The sequence below is a fragment of the Eptatretus burgeri genome, chromosome 7 (genome assembly GCF_056783735.1).
Source record: "Eptatretus burgeri isolate ZD-2024b chromosome 7, Ebu_testis_v1, whole genome shotgun sequence".
Classification (NCBI taxonomy): Eukaryota; Metazoa; Chordata; class Myxini; order Myxiniformes; family Myxinidae; genus Eptatretus; species Eptatretus burgeri.
Genome location: NC_140967.1, coordinates 78,771,991 through 78,787,331, shown reverse-complemented (window position 1 = coordinate 78,787,331; position 15,341 = coordinate 78,771,991). Strand labels below are relative to the sequence as shown.

Genomic DNA, 15,341 nt, shown 5'->3' with positions numbered 1-15,341 from the left:
GTGTTGAAATAAATATCCCCGTTTTTGAATGTTAACCTGCTCGTTGTCACTTTCTGCCATTGACTGCCACGAAGCGTTTGGGATATTAGCTGGCTGATTATAAGCCAATAAAACGTACATCTAGTCCGACGGGACTTGGCGATATAAAACCGCTCGGCAGTCGCATACGGAACGAGCTGCTTAAGCGGCTCGTTTTCGTGCAGGCCCCGTCGATGTATAAACTCCCGGCATTTCTGTCCGCGTGAATAATAAGGTACATCGACAATTCGGCGATCGACCCTGTAGCGCGTGGACAGAAGAGTTGGCTGGTTTATGGTGTTAAAAACACCCGTAGCTGGGTTTCGGCGTTGGTCCGGAGGCTGCAACTGGATTGTCATGTTCGGTGGGCGCGCGCGGCCGAAATTGGGCTAAAGGCGGTCGTCCGCACGCCGGAGTGGTGGAAATCTACAACAATATATATATATATATATATATATATATATATATATATATATATATATATATATATATATATATATATGTATATGAGCCTGGTGTTGGTGCAGTGGTGAGGGCAGCGGCTTGGGATCCAAAAGGTCCTGAGTTCAAGCCCCGTTGGGCCACTGAATTAATACACCAGGGGGTTGACTCAGCCTGTCATCCTTCCGAGGTCGGCGAAATGAGTACCAGTGTACTGGGCCGGTGTATACCCTGGTTAAAATAGGTGTACCATATCCCTGTGTCGTAAGAGGCGACCAGGGTTGCGTCAGGAAGGGCATCCGGCGTAAAACATGTGCCAAATCACTATGCGGATCATACGGATGATCCGCTGTGGCGACCCCTAACGGGAGCAGCCGAAAGAAGAAGAAGAGAAGATATATATATATATATATATATATATATATATATATATATATATATATATATATATATATATATATATATGTATGTATGTATATGTGTATATATATATATATATATATATATATATATATATATATATATATATATATATATATATATATATATATATATATATATTATCATGATATCTCAAAAAGTGGACGAGTTATGACAAAACTCGGTGGATGAGTTGGTTCGTCGACAAGAACAAGTGGTTCAGATTTTGGTTGAGATCCAGCCCATCAGTGGGATACAAAACGTGAACTGTTTAGCCTGGCGGAGGTATGCACTTTAACGAGTACCATTCTACTTTGTTCTGTTTTGCCAAGTGTCGCTCTCTGAGTGAGTTTTCATTTGTTTGTTTGTGAACAGGATATGTCAAAAAGTGGTGGATGGATTCGGACGAAAGTTGGTGGGCAGGTTAGGCATAGGGTTAGGCTGCCTAAAGGCGCTGTCACACCTTGACGATTTAGCCAGCAATGGCAACGTCTAAAAATGTATGTAAAACGTTGGCGTACGCTGAAGTTTTGAGTTTTTTTTAAGTTTTGGTCATATTCATAACGTGTTGGTCGTATGCATAACATATTAGTAATGGGCACAGAACGTTTCGTTGTCTTATAGATAACTTATACCAACGAATGCTTAGCTTGTTGTCGGCGTTCACAACCTATGCCCAACGATAGTTTAACTTAGGCATAGCGCGCTGCACGTATCGCCGACGAACTCGTGGTGTTCTCTGTTAAAAACCTGCTGCACGCCGATTTAAATCATAACCGCCTGAAAATTGGAAGTGTCAACATCGCAGTCACACCTTGACGATTTAGCCAGTGTATGCCGACCTATGAAAAATGTGTCTAAAATGCTGGCACACGTCGAATACGGTATGGGTAAGTTGTGTATACGTTAGGAGCACGCTGAAAAACAATGAAGTACGCTGTCATATTCCGTGGTACGTCTAGTACGTCGTAAAATTTCAAGCATGCTGAAAATTTTACGACGTACTCGACGTATGGCTCACAAGTTCCGCATATGCTGGCATAAGTTCTCAGCACGCTCCGCGATCATTGTCACATGTCGGACACACGTTACTTGTAAGTTACTCATAAGTCGAAACACGTCAAGGTAATGTTTAGCATACCCGAAACTTAATTTTTAACCAATGAGTAGCATGCTTTGAACCTATGTGTAACGTATCTCAAACGCACATTGTCTATGGAGACGAATTTGATTGACGTCTTCCGGACGACCACAGAACTTACTGAATGTGTTTCTAACTTACATCTTCCGTATAATGGCGTATTGGCAGCGATTAGGGGAATTGGTATACAAATGGGCTTCACAAGAGGAACCTGTCAGTGTTGCAGACTCCATGTTGAGTAGATGTCAATGTCAGTAGTATCAGTAGTAGTAGTATTAGGTGAGCGTGTCAGTAGTAGTAGTAGTAGTAGTAGGTCCATGTCAGTAGTAGTAGGTGAGCGTAATGGGGTGGGTGTGGGTGATGATGGATCCTCGTTGCGTCCACGAATAGGAGACTACTTTGCACCATTGTTTGATGTTCTTTTCGGCAAATTTTTTTTTTCTCATTCCCACGATGAACTATTTTTTTGTTTCAGTTTTTAAAGTCTTCAAAACGACTTGGACAAATCCATAATGGACTAGTAATGAACACAGAACGCTTCGATAACTTATAGATAAGTTATACCAACGATTGATTAGCGTGTTTTGGGCGTCCACAACCTATGCCCAACGATAGTCTAACGTATGCATAACGTGGCAGCGTATCGTGGACGATTACATGAGGTTTTCTATTCATCGGCTACAACTTCACTTTTAATAAAGGCGTGTCACTCGCCTATTGTTTTTGGACGCTGGTGCTCGGCAATTGAAATCGTTTCCATTGAACGAGTTAAATCGCTTCCACTCGACTATTGAAATGAGTTTCACTGAACGATTTAAATAAAGGCCTGTCACTTGCCTATTGTTTTTGGACGCTGGTGCTCGGCAATTGAAATTGTTTTCATTGAAAGAGTTAAATCGCTTCCACAGCACTGCAGTCACGGCAATAACAGCAGCAGGCTCAGTGCCAGCCTCATGCCAGGCTCAAGCGGATCCCTGTAGAAGGTGTACTGCTTGGTTATCCTTGGACCCACTCTGGCTAGCAGCTCGTCGAACATCGCTGGGGGCATTCGCAGGAAGTTGATGAAGGATGCATGGTCCTCATTCCGGAGTTCCACTATGAGCTGGTCATATATGCCGTAATGGCGTCGCCTCCCGATCCATGGTCTGACCCAGTTCCTTCTCCTCCGTTCATGTCTTCTTCTCCCGGCTCTATTGGCACGCAACTGGTGCAGTGTCAACTCGATGAGGTCATGTTGATGTTGGAGGACAGGTAGGTATTGTCGTCTCAGCCTTGCCGTATCCTCCATCTCTCGGAATGACATGGACATGTACTCACCACAAAGTCTAAAAAAAGACGGGTTCCTCCTGCGAAGCCCCTTTTTATATACCAATTCCCCTACTCGCTGCCAATACGCCATTATACAGTATCTGTAAGTTAGAATCGCGTTCAGTAAGTTCTGTGGTCATCCTGAAGACGTCAAATACGTCGACATACGTATTTGTGCGTAGGACATGCTTTACAAATAATTCCCAAGCACGTTACTCATAGGTTATAAATAAGTCACGGATAACCTAAACATTACTTTGACGTGTTTCGACGTATGAGGAACTTTCAAGTAACGTGTTGCGAAATGTGAACAACGTTCGTGTAGCGTGCTTACAAAACGTTACTCATGGGTTAGAAATAAGTTTCGGGTACGCTAAACATTACCTCAACGTGTTTAGACTTATGAGTAACTTACAAGTAACGTGTGTCGACGTGTGTCAACGATCGCATAACGTGCCTACAACTTATGGCCAGCATAGCGGAATGTGTGAGTCATACGCCGGCATATGTCGTAAAATTTCAAGCATGCAAAAATTTGAGGACAACCCAAAAGTTCAACGTTTGAAGCCAGCGTACTACGACGTATGGCAGTGTTTTTCAGCGTGCTCTTAACGTATACAAAACTTACCCATAACGTATTCGACGTGTGCCAGCATTTTAGACAAATTTTTCATAAATCGGCATACGCTGGCTAAATCGTCAAGGTGTGACAGCGGCTTAAGCAGTCTCCTTGGCTATCGGGCACAATCCTGGACGGATTGTCACTCTGACACAGGATACCAGCAAGCTGGTACTCATTTTGCCGACGTCGGAGGGATGACAGGCAGAATCAACCACACCTGCAATTAATTCAACAGCCAAGGGGGATTTGAACTCAGGATCCTCGGATCCCAAGCCCACCACCCTAACCATTAAGCCAACACCAGGCATAATTGGTGACTATACTGTATGAACTTGTTTTATACACATTAAATGTTTTAATCGCAGTCTTAGGAGAAGAGGTGTTTTTATGTGACAACACCGGGGGCAACCAGACCATCCCCAACCACCCCCGTCCACAGGTTGCAGATAGTGGAATGAGCCTAAGATATAATGAGCCTTACGCAGACTGCTGCGTAAGCAGTCAGGGACAATCCGGAGGTGATTGTTGAGCGTGAAGTTGGTTAAGTGGTGGAATGGTTATCCTAACAAAGCCTTCAAATAACCAATGATGCAATCTCTTAGTGGGTCAGAGGTGCCATAAAAACTCTCCCCGCACTGTCTTGTGGGTTATGCATGTTTCAGTGAGACCAGGAGAAGGAAAACTCCGATACAACACCAATGGGCTGGAGAAGCTCATTCGGCTTAGTTGCCAATTCTCCAAGTACCTGATGACTATGTGCCCAATTCATCCTCAGTAGTGGTGGTGAAACACTGTAGTCATAGCCAGTTGAAAGCATGAAACGTGTCAGTATGATAAGTGGATGCCAAAAAAAAAAATAAAAAAAAATAAAAAAATATATCTGCATCGACGGCAACGAAAGTGGCATCTCTTTTTGTATAAAATAGCAGTTGTTAGTATATATCATCTTTGTGGATCATCCTGCACTCGAAACAAAGCTTTTACGTGCAAGGCATACAGAATAAAACAATACTTATGCATTACTTTTGAAGGTATTCTCCAGCTTTGGAAACACAACTCCCATAATGGAGTGGATATCTTGATATACCTTCAGTGTAGAATTATTTACAGACATCATGCTGTAAAGCCTTATTCATCAAAAAGCTAAATCTGTAAACTTCAAACAGAGTTGATGTTTTTGTTCACCAGAAGCTTCTTTACAATTAGTTAGTGCACCCTCTTTGTTATCTCAGTTGCCAACATCTTCATTTTCACCACACGCATTAAAGAAAGAAAAATATGATTATAAATGTTGGTCAGCAACACTATCACTTGACAAATTTCCTTCAAAACTGATGAATCTTCATGTATTAATCGGTATTTCACAAACATCACTTGAGGTGAAATGTGAGCCACCCTTGAACTTGATGCTGTATCAAGAAATACTAATCAACGCAGGGTAACGTGAGTAACCTGGGTAGGGAGAAGTGGACGGAGATTTCAAGCTTTGGTGGACATGTTTATCTCTAGTTCATCTAACAGGTAGGATCGGAGATCTTTTAAAGATAACCACTCAAAAACAACATCCACATTTGTATGCCTGAAGCTTACAAATCAGGACCTGGTAAGGTGGTCCGATCAAATTTTCCTGGACATTAATCTTTGGCCACATTATTATTTACTAGCAAATACAACCCGACGCTTCGCTGATGGGAATGTTAAGGGTGGGGTGGGGGGGAGTAAGAAGGAGGGGAGGGAGAGGAAGCAAAGAAGAAGGAGGGAGACCGAGGAGGGGTGGGGGCGAGGAGAGGTTGGGCAGCAAGGAGGGGAGTAAGGAGGGTGAAGGAAGGGAAGATAGCATGAGGAGAGGGCAAGGGAAGTCAGCATGAGGGGAGGGCAAAGGAAGGCAATGTGAGGGGAGAAAGCGGCATCTCTTTTTCCTCCATTACTAGGCACAGGCTGGGGGAAAACCTTAATGTGAAAAAATGTCAGCACGTTCCTGGTACGCGGCCTCCGAGGCTCTGACACGGAAGCATGGCATGATCTGTGTTCCTCCTAATGACGTCAGAGCGAAAGACATCGTTATCTCGATGGGTAACATCGGGCTAGAAAAAAATCCATGCAGCTTCACGGATGAATAAATGGGTGGTGGTATTCATAGCTGAAGAGTAGTTAGTACACAAAATTGCCGCGACAGGGTTGTCTACTGAAAATGGTCACTTTGGCATGGCTTCCCCCCTCGACACCTGAGCCATGAAAGTGCTGTTATTGTTAACTAATGTGACACCATTCATTAAAAATGAATCACTTTTAAATGAGCTGTCTCGGTTTGGTACAGTAGTGTCCCAGATCACAATGTTACCTCTGGCCTGTCATAGCGAGCAGGCTAAGCACATCACGTCCTTCCGGCAGCAGGCGTACATGGTGCTTCCCTCATCCAACATGGACAAAGCACTTAACACAGTATTTAAGTTTTGCGTTGACAATCACGATTATCAAGTATATGCATCGACGGAAATGTTAAAATGCTTCAGCTGTGAGAACTTTGGTCATTCAAAACGTTTCTGTCCCCAAACTGCCCCCTCTGTAGCCGAGCAGACGGCTTCCTTTGTCGATGCTGCGTCTCCTGCTCATCCTAATACTATTATCTCACCTACCGCAGTTACTATCTCAGATGACGTACCATCAACATTGAAAGCTTCCGATAACAATAACGTCTGGGATGGATTTACACAAGTTTCCTCTGCAACAAAAAAATAGGAAAACGCCTTGGCATGTGCTCTCACCTCGTAAGGAAAAAAAGGTGGTTTTAGACTTTAGAATCTGAGCATTGGACAGAGCTCCAGATTTAACTGATCAGATATCGATGTGCAATCAATATGAGCTATTGATAAATGAGAATGTAGATTCTCTGCTTGTAGTCGACAAGGACCCTCAGATTATTATGGAGGATTTGCATGTGGTATAGTTACAATCACCAGAAAAGGTTACAATCCAAACTGCCTTAAAGGTCCCCTGACATGCCAAAGTACATAAATTTCATTTATATATGTCCTAGATGAGTTTTTCATCGTGATTTCAGATCTGACAATGTTTTTTCACAATACTCATTCTGTAAAATGTAAAATTAAAAAAACAAACCTCTTCGGGAACGCCCCTAAAAATTCTCCTGAAAGGGGCGTAACCCACATGACGTCAACTTCAGGATGACAAAAGCTGTACGTTAATTACTCGTGTTGGTGTCTACGTGATTCTATTGGCTTGCTCTGTGTTTCCACATTCGATTGGTCGACTCAATCGCTTCGTTCATTTCTGCTTTAAAAAAAATCGAACATTTGTTTTTGAATAATGGATGGCATGGACTTTGATTTGTCTGGTAACGACAGTGAGTGTGAGAGAAATGAAGGATTTTGGTCTGAATCACATGGACAATTGTCGGATAAGGTAGTCGCGGGAGGTGAAGTTCAGGCAGCTGGAAATGAAATACGGCCTTACCAGTTCGAGCCCGAAACAGGACAAGCAGAGAAAAATGGCGATGAAATTCCCGGAGTTCATGACGATCGGGAGGACATCGAAGGAAGACTCGGAAATAACAACTGGTTACACTAAATCCTCTTCGTAATTCAATAATGCAAATTCGACTTGCATACTGCTCGATATCAGAAATGTTTTAGTGAGGTGACGTGAACAGCGCAGCGGACATGGTTCTCCGCGGCAAATTAATCACAAACAAGGCCGGCCCATGTCATCGGCCGTGTCTCTCCGCGCATGAAACGAAGCAACCTCGCTGTCCGGATACGATGAAAACTTGTGTGCAGAACACACCTTGTGACACAATTTTCTCGAGTCGTCCGATAAATCTGACGTTCTGTTGCATTTTTATTTATTTTATTCCTACTACCGTCATGTAGCACCAGTAGAAAACAATGAAAAAAAAGACAATAATAAAATAAAGCTACAGCACGTCAGATTTATCGGGCTAGTCGAACGGACGACGGATTTATCGGACTCGTCTAGACTCGAGAGATCTCAAGTTGACAAGTAACTTGTATTAACGTGCACACAATGTATAAGTCAATGCGTAAGAGTCCCAAGGATATGAGGCCGTGTAATAGGACAGATACATTTGTCTTTCATAGTTGTGCAAACATTTTTTCCCTTTTCTTTTATTACAGCATTTTGGCTGGTGGTGGTGGTCGTATGGCAGCTCAGCTGCCGGGGTAGCATTCATTTCTTGAAGCGCGACTGTGTCGCTGATGCAGTGCCCCTCTACCAGTAAACACACTGGAACTGGTACTCATTTCGCCGACCTCGGAAGGATGACAGGCTGAGTCAACCCTCTGGTGTATTAATTCAGCGGCCGATGGGACTTGAACTCAGGACCCTAAGATCCCAAGCCGCCACCCTAACCACTGAGCCAACACCAGGCTATCATTTTGGCTAAATGTTAATGAATAGCATGCCAATGGAAGCAGTACCTTCACTTTAGATGTCCATATTCTCCGACGATTATCATCTTTCGGGAATACATGAAGGCTGACAACGTCTTTGCTTGTATTGCTGCATCCTGCTACGATACATCTTGCAGGCATTTTCAAAAATACGGCTAAAATGATTTAAAACTTTCGTGAAACAATCACTGGAATTAAGAGGATCACAGAGATTGCACTAACATGTGCAAAATGCATTTGTAGGTACTGTATAAGGCGCGCGACATCTCGACTCAAGTCAATCCACTTTGTGCGATTTACTGTATGTGACGTCACGCAGAGATTCGCTGAAGTCCATTTTTTAGGGGTGGGGCATAAGAAGTTGTGAATAGCTCCAGAAATGATCGAAATATTGCTCTAATTATCCCATTTTTGATTTTAAAAAAAACGGGTGATTTCTTCATGAGGAACGTCAAGTTAATTGATAAATAACAAGTTTATTTTGCATGTCAGGGAACCTTTAAATCTTTGTGCGAATGACGACGAGTTGGGTCGAGACTCGACTGGATGAAAAAAGGGCCAAAATTTGAACCCACAATGTCCCGACTTACCTATTGACAATGTGCAACCCCAATAGTCGCTGGGCCAGCCACCTTAAAAAGCATGCCTGAGCACAATGAGAGACCTGAGGAAGAATCTCAAATTGTACAACAAATTGCAGAATCTCCCCAATATATATATATATATATATATATATATATATATATATATATATATATATATATATATATATATATATATGTATATCTTCTTCTTCTTCTTTCGGCTGCTCCCGTTAGGGGTCGCCACAGCAGATCATCTGTATGATCCGCATAGTGATTTGGCACATGTTTTACGCCTGCTGCCCTTCCTGACGCAACCCTGGTCGCCTCTTACGACACAGGGATAATATATATGTAAATATATATATATATATATATATATATATATATATGTAAATATATATATATATATATATATATATATATATATATATATTATACATAATATACACTACCGGTCAAAAGTTTTAGAACACCCAGATTTTTCCAGTTTTTACTGAAATTTAAGCAGGTCAAGTCCAGTGAATAAGCTGAAATGGTGCAAAGCCAAGCAGTTAGCTGCCAGAGGAACAAGTAATGGGTTAGCAACTGCAGCTGTTCTGCAGCAATTGAAGTAAATTAAGCCTTGAAAGTTGATGCAAACAATTTCTGCAGGTGTCCAAACTTTTGTTAATTAGTCACAAACCCTCTGTCTGTATAAAAGCAGTGTTGGAACAGACTGTGTTGCTACACCCTCTGAAGCATTATCTGGACAATATTGCACTGCAGGAAGTAGTATATTGCTATCAAAATGGCGAGAAAAAGACAATTAACAAAGGAAGACAGACAGACCATTATAACCCTGAAAAGTGTAGGTCTTTCCTTTCGAGAAATTACAAAGAAAAAACAAGGTGTCAGTGAGTACAGTTTCCTACACCATCAAAAGGCACTTGGAAACTGGAGGAAACTCTGACAGGAAGAGGTCTGGAAGACCCAAAGCCACAACACAATCAGAAGACAAGTTTCTGAGAGTCAACAGCTTGCGTGATAGGCGGCTCACAGGACAGCAGCTTCAAGCACAGCTTAACACTGGTCGAAGTAAGGAAGTCTCAGTTTCAACTGTGACGAGAAGACTTCAATCTCCAGGTCTGACAGGTCGAGTGGCAGCAAGAAAGCCATTTCTAAGATGGCAAAATAAGAAAAAGAGGCTTTCCTGGGCCATGAAGTACCGCCAGTGGACCACTGAAAACTGGAAGAAGGTCTTCTGGACCAATGAATCAGGTCAGGTCAGGTATGGGAGCATGTGCCAGAACAGCGCGTCGCTGTGTCCACTTTCCGCCGGTACTCCAGGGGCTTCCGTCAGGCCATCCCCCAGGCAGATGCTAGGCCCATCCCCATCTCCTTGAGATGATGGTCAACCTGTTGCAACCACGAGGCACGTGGTCGGCCCACTGGCCTCCTCCACTCATGAGACTCCCTCGCCGAGAGAATCTGGTGAGCAGGATCAGTGTCAGGAAAACAAGCCACTTGTCCATACAGCCGCAACTGACGCTCACGGACTATGCAGGTAACAAATCTCATCCGAGTCTCTCTCAGCAACCGCTTGTTGGACACAAAATCCAACCAGCGATAGCCAAGGATTCTCCAAAGAGACCTGGTACCAAAGGAATTAAGTCTCCGTCTCAGATCCCTGGTCAGAGTCCAAGTCTCGCATCCATAGAGCAAGACTGGAAGTACCAAGGACCTGAAGACTTGAACTTTTGTCCTCCCGCACAGGTACCGGCAGCACCACACCCCATGATCCAGTGAATCCATGACTCCCCAGGCCCGACCCAGACGTCTATTGACCTCTGACTCACAGCCAGCAGAGACATGAATATCACTGCCAAGGTAAGTGAATCTCTCCACGACCTCAACATCCTCACCACAAACAGACACAGACAGGACAGCAACATCCAAGATGTCACCAAAAGCCTGGATCTTAGTTTTGACCCAAGAAACCCGTAATCCCAGCGGCTCAGACTCCTCATTCAGCACCTCGAGGGCCCCCAAAAAGATATCTAAAGTCTCCGCAAAGATGACTGCATCATCTGCAAAATCAAGGTCCGAGATCTTGACATTCCCAAAAGATGCACCGCAGCTTGATCTCTCCGACATCCTCCCTAAAATCCAGTCCATACAAGTGCTGAAAAGTGTGGGGGCCAGTACACATCCCTGACGAACTCCAGTAACAACTGGAAATAAGTCAGAGATGGTACCACCACACTTCACAGCACTCTCAGTACCAGAGTAGAGTTCAGACATCAGATCGATCAGTTTTGGTGGCACCCCACGAAGACCAAGAATCCTCCAGAGGACATCCCGATTCACTGAATCGAACGCTTTACAGAGATCAACATAGGCTGCAAGCAGCCCCTGCCGAAACTCTCGTCTGCGTTCGGTGAGGACACGAAGAGCAAGGATACGGTCAATCGTTGACCTCTTTGGTGTAAAGCCTGACTGCTCTGGACGCTGGTGCTCAAGCAGATGGTGGCGAACCCTAGCAAGAATTATCCGAGCAAAGACCTTGCCCGGCACTGAGAGTAGCGTCACCCCTCGATAGTTGTTGCAGTCTTGGCGATCACCCTTCCCTTTCCAGAGAGGAACAACAAGGCCCCTCTTCCAATCAGTTGGGATGATGCCTGTGTTCCAGGCAGAGCTACATGCAACTGCAAGTTTCCACAAAACTGCATGCAACGACACGAGTGCAGCATTTCCACCAGCCTTGAGAAGTTCAGCATGGATGCCACAGATCCCTGGAGCTTTGCCCCGTTTCAACTGGTTCACTGCAGCCCGTGTTTCCACAAGCGAAGGTGGACCACAGTTGATTTGAGGGTCAGCAACAGGGATTGTAACACCCTTGACGTCCAACTCGACAGCTGGGGGATCAGCCTGGTACAACCGCTCAAAGTAACCGGCCCAGCGGGCCTTCACTTCAGACTCCTCTGTCAAGAGCCTACCACTCTCTGCTCTAACTGCAGTGCTCCGAGGGATGGGCTTGGATGAACGCAATGCGCGAATTCCCCTGTAAGCGGGACGAGAATCACCTGTCCACAGGTGATGCTCTACCCCCTCACAGATTCCTCACACATAGGCCTCCTTGTCCACCGTCAGTGCACGTACAGTTTTACGCCTCAGCTCCCTGAACAGCTCAGCTCTGCCATTCAGCCTGGGCCTGCGACTCTGGTCAATGGTATCCAGTGTCCCTTGAGAGACAAAATTCTTCTTTGCCCTGCGGTGAGTTCCAAGACATCCACCGGCAACATCAAGGACGGTGGTCTTGAAGGCACTCCACAACTCTTCAGGACCCCCCAAAGCACCCAGACCCCCCAAGTGTCCACTCAGCCTGTTCGCAAACTCCTCAGCTACCCTCTCATCCCTGAGCTTGCCAACATCCAGCCTAGGCTGGGATGGTACCATTCTCCAGGATTTAAGGTGCAGCTTTAGAGTTGCTACAACAAGCCTATGGTCAGTATTGAGGAACTGAGCACTCCGGTAGACCCTGCAGTTCTGGATCATCCTCCAACGACCGTCAATGAGGACATGGTCAATCTCCTTTGCCACACCGCCAGCGTTGGAATACCAAGTCCAGCGATGAGCTTGTGGGCGCTGAAACCATGAACGAGCCACCCTAAGTCCATGACTTACTGTCACTTCCCAGAAGTCTTGCAAAGTCAAGGAACTTGGTGCTATTCTGGTTCATAGTTCCTGACCCATGGGGACCAACACACACCTCATAACCATCCTTATCAGTTCCAGTCGATGCATTGAAATCCCCCAAGACTAGAAGTGTATCTCGTCTGGGGCACTGATCAACCACAGACTCGAGCGTGGCGTAGAATGCATCCTTCACGGTGAGATCACTCGCCTCAGTCGGAGCATAGACAGAGACCAGGGAAATGACACCTAAGGAGTGACGAATCCTTAGTCTCATAATACGCTCGTTGACCGCTGTTACCTCAATTATCATTGGCGTCAGCTTATTGGACACAGTTACAGCAACTCCTTGGGTATGGTAACCATCAGAGCGACCAGATCAATAGTAGGTGTAACCATCCACCATTATCTCGCCGCAATCCGGTCTTCGAACCTCAGAGAGAGCTGCAATCCCGATGTCCAAACGCTTGAGCTCAGATGAAAACAGAGACAGGTGATCATCCTCTCTTAGGGGTAGGACATTCCAGGCACCCACCCGAAGGGACCGCCTCAGGTTAACCCAAGGAGACCGCCGTCTGGTGGACCAATGAATCAAAATTTGAAATCTTCGGTTCATCACGCAGAGTTTTTGTACGCCGTCCAGTAGGCGAAAGGATGGTTCCTCAGTTTGTGACACCAACTGTCAAACATTGAGGAGGAAGCGTGATGATCTGGGGCTCTTTTGCTGGATCCAAAGTGGGCGACTTGCACAGAGAGACTGACACCCTGAACCAAAGGGCTAGCACAGCATTTTGCATTGCCATGCAATACCCTCTGGTCTACGCCTCGTTGGTCAGGGGTTCATCCCTCAGCAAGATAACGACCCAAAACATACCTCCAGGTTTTGTCAGAACTACCTTTGAAGAAAAGAACAAGACGGTCGGCTTCAAATCATGGAATGGCCAGCACAGTCTCCAGACTTAAACCCCATCGAGCTGGTTTGGGATGAACTGGACAGAAGGGTGAAAGCAAAGCAACATACAAGAGCAACACATTTGTGGGAACTTCTGCAACAGTGTTGGGAAGAACTTTCCGAACAATAATTGATTTCCATTGCAGAAAAAATGCCACGAGTATGTTTGGCTGTTATATCTGCAAAAGGTACCTACTTTGATGAGTCAAAAATTTCGATTAAATGTTGTTCAACAAAACGATTCCATGATTTCTTTTTTATCTGCAATTGTTTATTTGTCCTATGCTTTCATTTCAGAGTCCATTGAAACATTGTACTGCTTAAATTTCAGGAAAAACTGGAAAAATGGGGGTGTTCTAAAGCTTTAGACTGGAAGTGTATATGTATATATATATACATATATACATATATATATATATATATATATATATATATTTATATATATACACACATACGCTGCCAGGATGGCCTCGAGATATGTACACTGGCCCCTAAGTTGTCTCCGCCTGGGTTTGAATCCCGACCCAGCTATAAATTGTCATTCTGGTGTTTCACAAGCAGGGTGATTCATCAATGTGTGTGCCATCCCTCGGATGGATGTTAAACTGGTTTTCCATCTGCCGGCAGTAGTTGGTGGACGCTAATGATCCCACATTGTCCTTCCCGAAAAGTAATCGAGCGATATCGCCAGCACCATGAACAAATTCGAAATTCCTGCCCTAACTCATGCTGGGAAGGCAACAGCAAACCACCCAGTATAACCCTTGTCAAGAAACTACTTCGGCAGTACCAGACCTGCCTTCCGGCAGAACATGAGAATACATCATCAAACAGAAGATGAAGAAGGAACCCGAAGAAGTAAAGAGCAAATATTGAGTCATCACGAGTAACCTGGGTAGGATAGATATATACGAATATACACATACATAGGTATATGTATATAGGTATATGTCCCAGTTCTTATACGACATGTAGTCATTAACCATTTAGAGTCTTGCAGTAGAAATGGCTCAAGTTGAATGTCAATTCCTCTGACAAAACCGACACCCACTTGTGTGCGCAAATACACACGAACATAAAGACATCAAAAGGTGGCTCTAAATTTAGCACCACAGCGATGACGTCAGAAAAGAATCCAATGGCAGAGGGGAGCATTGATTGCGTGTTGCTTGGCTTCAAGCCAGACAATCCGAACCGGATGCTGCAGCTCTCACTGTCACTTCCCAGAAGAAACCATGATGCATGGGTGTTATTGAACATTCCAAGAGCACAACAGCCCACAAGTGCTGCGGAAGTCTGGCCCAGACGGTCAAAACATTGCTTTGCCTCATTTCCAAATGCACATATGAGCTGTGTGCAAATGACGATGAGAAATCTTCAAATCATCCACATCCTGAGCCATCTTCATCAATACCTCTCATAACCGTCAAACAAGGTGACAGATAAACCTTTTGGCAATTATTGAACCCAAACATCCTTCATAATAAACAAAAAGGAAGAACCATTAGGCCCGACAAAACGCTGAAAAAAAAATTAAACCTTCTTCAAGTACACTAACCACACAGAGTACAAAGGATACCCACCATCTCCACAATCAACATCCTTATTACCACCCCCCCCCGCCTCCCTCCTTATGACCCACTTCACCCTGCCACACCAAGACTGCATCACACCCATCCACCATGGCCTCTCATATAAGAGCGACATATCCTAATTCCCAATCAGCTTCATCGGTCGAATTGTCCCCATTCTT

The 15,341-nt window shown here is 44.6% G+C and overlaps 1 protein-coding gene across 3 annotated transcripts in view; it reads right to left on the bottom strand.

Annotated features, from left to right (window-relative positions):
- The window catches only part of FNDC3A (fibronectin type III domain containing 3A), a 397,009-nt gene that overhangs the window by 292,415 nt on the left and 89,253 nt on the right, over nucleotides 1–15,341 (bottom strand). The window lies entirely within an intron of this gene.